Raw genomic sequence first — 7,642 nt, forward strand, 5'->3', positions numbered from 1 at the left:
TTTTTCACTCTGAAGAAAATGCTCAAAGCTCTGAAAAAATAGAGAAGGAGAATAATGAGTATAAATATCATGACATTTCAATTCTTTCTACATCAGATTCAATGCCAGAGTCAACAGGTCTCAATATTGATATTAATACTTATTTAGCTGTGATAGATAATCAAACACAGAACATTGCATCTAGAGCTCAAGATATCAGTGCTGATTTTGATGAAGCTAATATCATTGAAGATTGCAGAATATGAAAACACAGAGCTGCTCATCTTGTGACAGTTTCAAATGTCAAAAACAATTCATTATGAATGATAAATGAGGTATTCTCTCAATCACACTCAGACTTCTACAAGTCTCAACATTTATTTTCAAATACTGTTTTCACAGTTATCAATAATACTGCTACATCAACAGCATTCATATCAACTTCAAGAATTCATAGATCTCAAATGTCAGATTCACTGAATCACTGAGCAGATGTTAAAAAACACTCACATTGTGAAGAATTTGAGAATGCTGTTAAACAGGAATGAGATAGTATATCTCTGCAAAATACATATGAAATTACTAGCAGATCATAGAGAGATGTTTCAGTTATTTCTCTATAATAAGTATTCATCTACAAATTCAATGATGAAGGTTTTCTTTTGAAATACAAAGCTCATATCTGTGTATGTGAAGATCTTCAATCAATCACAGATCTCACTATAAAAGCTCACACTCTAGCAGTCAGAGATCTTTGAATCTTGTTAGCTTTAACAGCAGTATTTGATCTAGATGCAGAACAGCTAGATGAAATCAATGTCTTCATTAATAGTGATATTGATGAGCTAGTATATGTAGAACTACTCAATGAATAATGAAAGTTAAAGAGAATGCAAAATTTGAAGTATACAAATCATGTACTAAAACTTCTATAAGCACTATATAGATTACACAGATCATCTCTTCTCTGATTAAATGAACTATCTTCAACATTGAGAATATTAGACTTCATCTCTATGTCAGAGAATTGATGTCTCTTCTTTAATGATTAATTAATTATCTTCTTCTATGTGAATGATATCATCATTCTATCATAATGAGAAGATTCAAAAGAAAGAGATCAACTAATTGAAGATCTTAAAAATGTCTATAAGATCTGACAGATGAGAGATTTGAAATGATTTCTCAACATGTGAATAATACACAATCATCTCAACTTGAAGCTCTGACTATGCCAGAATGCCTATATTAATAAGATAGTTAATGTGGCGTGCTTCCGCCCCCTATTCAAGTCAATCCTCTATTCAGCTCTAGCTTCCGCTTCATCTCTTGCTGTTTTCTGAAGCTTCCGCTTCTACCTTCTCTCTCTGTTCTTCTCTTCATATGCGATCACTTCTTCTATGAGAGCTTTCACTTCTTCTCTACAGAGCCTTCATTCTTTTCTTCATATACAATCACTTCTTCTATGAGAGCATCTGCTTCTTCTCTACAGAGCCTCTGTTCTTCTCTTCATAGACAATCATCTCTTCTACAAGAGTTAATCTCTATAGAACAATCACTGTATATATAAGAGTGTACACCCATCTCCCATCTTTAAGAGAATAAGACAAGTTTTTACTCTTATATCTGACTCTACATAGCAGCATATACTACAATTTGATAGCATGTCTTGTTAAGAATCAAGTTCTTCTAGCCTCTTTAACTTCTGCTCTGCCCTCAATATACATAGCACTGATGATTGAACCAGGCTGTGAACACTGAGAATTGACTAGTCAGTAATCAGTCTGATTAATTACTCTATCTTCTTTCAACACTGCAGCTAGTGATTGATCTGGCCTGCAGTTATTTGAATCTATTTCATTCAACACTACAGCTGGTGATAGGTCTGACTGATAGTCATTTGAGTATCTTTCACTTCAGAACATCATAGCACTAGTAATCAGTCTAGAACATGATCACAGTCATGATAAACTCATCTTCACACTCTTATACAACTTCATCAGCTCTGTCACAATAATGAAGCAGAACAGATGAATCACTCAGAGCAGCTTTCATCAGTCACTTTCTTTTACTGAATCAGACAAGTCTATCAGCAGAATTGAATGACTCACTCAAGAATTCATCAATGAATCTGACTTGAGACAAACTTACTCATAAGCAATGGCTGAAAAGCATGCTATTATGATTGCAGAAGTCTGATGGAACACAGATGAACAGTATAAGAGTGTCAAAAGCCAAGTGACATCATACAATCATATCAAAGTGAAAGGCATTCTTGTGAGTGTATCAGCCAGGTATTATAATAACATAAAAACAGCTCTTAACTTCACTTCAGTAGCAGAATGAAAGAATGTCATTGATTTCTGATTACAGGCCTTCTACACAGACATCACAAAGAATACTAAGAAGAGAGATTTGATAGTCTCAAGCTTTTATGAATTTGACTGTCAGAATCACACTTCTTCTGATGAAGCAGTAATACTAGATACAATCAAGAAGTTAGAATAGCTAGAAGTCTGACTGGCCTGATAAGAGAGTAAGCTCAATGAACATGAATATCAGCTTGATCAGTGAAAGAAGCAGTTGAATGAGTATATCATTCTTGTTGACAAATGTGTCAGCAAACTTCAAGAGAATCTCAAATAATTGACAGACAGAAGAAGCAGGTTGACAGAAGTATGAAATAGCTTTCATACTGAGAAAGCTGTGCTCATCACTCAAAGGCAGAAGCTGAATCATCATCAGCAGACAGACTGTTCAGCTCAGATCAACAGAATAGATATCAGAGCTGACAATTCCCTCAATGAGTCTGCACAGCAATTAGATGCCTTCTTTAAGAAAGGCTTCAAATCATCTTCTAGAATCTGACAAACACTGATAATTTCACAGAGACTGTGTAATGCTGAAGACAGAACACACTGTCATAATCTAACAAGAGATAGGATTAATTTCCTCAGAGAAGTCAACACTGCATATTTTACTTATAACTCAGAGAGAAACTGAATGCACAGAGACCAGGCATTCACTCACAACAATCTTAATCTTTCACTTGATAGTGAACCTTGTTCATCCGCATGAAGTGATGATAGATCAGTGAGATTACAGGCTGATGACATCATGCTATTTGACTCAGTGAAAACAGATATAATGATGTTTATCAGTCACTTGAAATTCATCATCACACAGAAGAGAGATAATGCAGTTCTTCATATATTCTCTCTGTGTCTGAAGAGTCAGGCATTGAAATGGCATAACAGTCTGTCTATCAAAATGAGAAAGAATATGAATGTCTTTCTCTCTATCACTGTCAATGAGTTAAAACACAAGTTTCAGCTATTAGAAGAAGAAGCTTGAATGAAAGCTCAGACTCTGCATTTTTTCTTTGAGAAGTCAGACAAACTATCTCTGATATTATATATCTCACAGAAGATTAACTTACTGCAAGCTGCTGCAATCTCTGACTCTGTTATAATAAAGAGACTCTTGTGAGAGAGTTTAGAGTTCAATCTTTTCTTAATCACATCACTTATTTCTGCTGAACAATTGAACAACTTCTGATGATAAATTAGAAATAATGAGTCAGCTGTCTGACACATCTGAACTGATCAGAAGACTCAATTCACTGACTACATGCATAGTTTCAGACATTTTGAATAGAATAATAACTGCTGCCTGTATTGCATCTCTCTATTCAAGCAGACAGAAGCTACAAAGTCATCTGTGTCTACTGCAGAGACAGCAGCAATTCTCACAAGTGCTTCCACAATGAGTAAGTTGCTGATTCAGTGTATAACAGAAGAAGAAAGACTGTCAGTGTCTATAGCAGAGTGCTACATCTGCAGAGACTCTTATTACATCAATCACTGTCTTAAAAAAGAGAAGAACAGCAATTATTCAGCAAATCAAGTCAAACTGAAGAGTATCAGAGAAGATGATAACAAGCTGCTGAATCTAGATCTCAGTCTAGATTTCAACAGTGAGTTGAAAAAATAATTAGTGAGATGAGTACTGAGAAGCTCATCTCATCTACAGACATTCTCTCAGATAATTATCAGAACATCTTTAATACTGATATATATGCAGTTGCAGTGTGTGATATCTCTATAAGTGATCAAGAATATGTTAGTGAACTACAGTATTTATCTTACATCTTTCTCACTATTTCTGTCATTACATCACAAGACAATCTCTCTGTTTGTATGAATACAGACATGAATATATCACTTATTGACACAATAATAGCAAACCTATTCTTTTCTCATTATTGACTAACCTCTATGCTGCATGATCAATGTGTGAGTATTCAAGAAGTTAGCTCAGAAGCTGATGAATCAAATCTATTCATAACAACAGATCTCATCTTGAGAGTGAATGATGATTCTCTTTTCATTGTTGAAGACAAATTCCACTTAGTGTGATATCTCAGATGCAATATAATCATAGCTAATAATGTATTATCATCAGTGAAAGCAACTATCAATGTTCACAGTGAACTTGTTACATTTCACAGAAGATATTCTATAAACATCAAGATCATCAGAAACACTATCCGCGTGAGTAGACACTTATCAAACTCACAGCCGCCTCAGCAGTGAAAGAAGATTGTCATTTATGCTGTTAATATCAATGTCATTCATCATTCTGACTGAGAAGACCCTCTGTTTCCTATCTCATACATCAAATTACATTTGACAGATGCAGAAGATCAGAATAATCTGCTTCAAATTCTCACAGCAGACACTCTTGCTGAGCAGGTTCAAGTGAACATATCAGATCACTGAGTGACAGAAGACTGAGCAGTTATTCAAGCAATTATCAACTGACATCACAAACTATTTAGCTTCAGCCTAGGCTTATTTTCAAATGATGTTAAGATGTCACTGCAGTTCATTGATGAGAGCAAGTTTTTCAGCCTGAAACAGAGACTCTATTCTCTATCTCAAAGAGATTATAAAGTCACTGACCAGATTCTGAACTCACTTCTGTAAGATAGAAGAATCAAACATGTTTCTCTCAGAGACAGAAACCTCATTGCTTCACTCACCTTTGTGATCTGGCTTAGAGAGAAGCTGAGAGTGATGATTAATTTGCAAAAAGTAAACACACACTTACTTCTCAATGCATACTCTCTACTGATACAACAAGATATATTACAATCACTCAGCAGTTCTACAGTATTCTCATTCATGAATATTCATCAAGACTTCTTTTAATAAGCAATTAAACAGAGTGATTATTTTAAAATCACATTCATAATCTCACACTGAGGTCTTGAATATTTTACAGTCATCACAATGAGATTGATAATCTCATCTGAGTTCTTTCAACAGCATATGAAGAAGATTCTAGTGAAATTTCTATGACAATTTATATTAGTCTATATAGATAACATCATCATCTTCTCTCACTCACTAAATAAATATCTTCATCATATGCAGCAAGTCTTTGCAGCTCTTGAGATGTCTGAGATAACAATATCATTAACTAAATGTTATTTCACATACCTCTCAGTGTGTTTGCTGAATCACCATGTCAGCTGACTAGACATATCTACTCAAGAAGAGAAAGTAGCTGCTATTACTAATCTAGCCTTCTCTATAACACTCAGAGAACTAGAAGAAATTATCAACCTCTTCAATTATTATCACAATTTTGTCAGTTTTTATACAGATCAGATGAAAGCATTAGAGACTCTCAAAATTAAGTTACTATATAACAGTTCAAAAACAGGTCAGAAAAGAGTATCATATGCAGCTAAGATCAAGTTAATGAGATTTGAGAACTCACTGCAGTTCCACACTCTGCTCATGAAAGCCAGACATTTGTTTAACATGATAAAGCAAGCCTTGATGAACACTCTCATCTGAGCATATTCTGACTTTAAATATCTCTTCATATTGTACATGAACACCAGTAAGCAAAGAGATATCAGAGTAGCTCTACATCAAGTCAGAATAAATAACATTGAAAGATCTGTTCTATTTCTCTCTCACTGATTGAGTGCAGCTGAAAAGCACTACTGAGTAACTGAATTGAAGTGTCTTAAACTTATATAAGCTCTGCAGAAATTATCACAGTATTTAGACAGTGAGTTTACAGTTGTCACAGATCATGTCACTCTTGTATTCACTTTTCAGTCACTGATAATAGATTATTATAGCAACTGACTGATGAATTGAGTCTTAGTTCTAAACTCATATCTCTCACAGATAACAATTCACTATCACAAGAGTATTATACATACTAATACTGACACTCTATTCAGATTGCACTGTCTAGATAATAATTCAGAAGAGATTCTCTCTGAAGAGTAGAAAAAAATTCATCAGATCATCATCAATCAGACAGACAGACTGATGACAGACACATCTTTAGTGAAGATATATATGGTTTCAACTACAGTAATAGAGCTCATCAATGAATTCAAAAAGCAACTACACTGAGATATTTCTCATAATCTGACATTGAGAAAGGTCTTTCACAAGACCAGTCAGAAAGAGTGATATCAGTCATTTACAGTGCAGAACAGACTATTATTCTTTGAAGAATCACATCTCTATATTCTCAAATCACTGATATGAGACATCATCTATATATGTCATAACACAGCAGGTCACCCTGGTCTTCATTAAACAGAAAACCTTATTCATCAGTTCTTCTTTCTTTCTTATGCTCAAAAGAGAATTCTGAATCATCTATTGCAATGTCTCAATTGTCAACTAGTCAAATCACTGAATCACTCATCAGAGGGCAAATTACACCTCATCTCACTCTTAAAACAGTCATTTGAAGTTCTTTTGATTGATTTTATTACAGAATTATCTGTGAGTGACAATCATGACACTATATTAACAGTCACAGATAAATTTTTAAAAGCAGTGATTCTAATTACAGAACAGAAATAATAAAATGCTTCATAATAAGCAGAAGACTTCTATAAGAAGATGATCTGTCACTGACAGCTCTCACTAGCAATTATTTCAGATAGAGATCTCAAATTTACATTGCAATTTTGAAAGTCAGTTCTTCAACTCATGAGAATTAAGACATGAATGACAACTGTTTACAATTCTTACTCAAACAGTCAAAGTAAGCAAATCAATCTCATAATTGAAGTCATATTGCAAACACTTCTTATAGATAAATATGAAGCAAATTGAACTGCTCTGCTTGAATAAGTGAAAAGAGTATTGAACTCAGTAGCTACACAGTCAGCAATGATCTCTCTCTTCAAATTGCTCACAGATGTAAAGTCTAGATGACTGTCATTGAACAATGAGAAAGCTCTGCTAGATGTAGCTGAGTTCATCATCATATAAGATGTGATGCAGCAAGACATTCTTGACTCATACACTCTGATAAAAGCTAGAATGACTGAGTTCTTTGATTAATCTCATTCTTAATTAACTATTTAGATTGATGATTGAGTCTTCTTGAACCTCACTCAAAAAGCTCAAAAGAGCTATATATTAAAAGAAACATTCAAGCTATCACTCTTATAGATAGACTCATTTCACATTCTTCAGAAAGTATCAGATACTGCATTTTAATTGAAACTATCAGTCAGTTAGTGAATGCACTCAGTAATCTTCATTATTCATCTGAAAAAGACTATATTAATAGAAGCAGATATGAAGCACTCATCATCAGAATCAGTACTTAT

The sequence above is a fragment of the Blastomyces dermatitidis genome, assembly GCF_000003525.1.
Source record: "Blastomyces dermatitidis ER-3 genomic scaffold supercont1.3, whole genome shotgun sequence".
Taxonomy (NCBI): domain Eukaryota; kingdom Fungi; phylum Ascomycota; class Eurotiomycetes; order Onygenales; family Ajellomycetaceae; genus Blastomyces; species Blastomyces dermatitidis.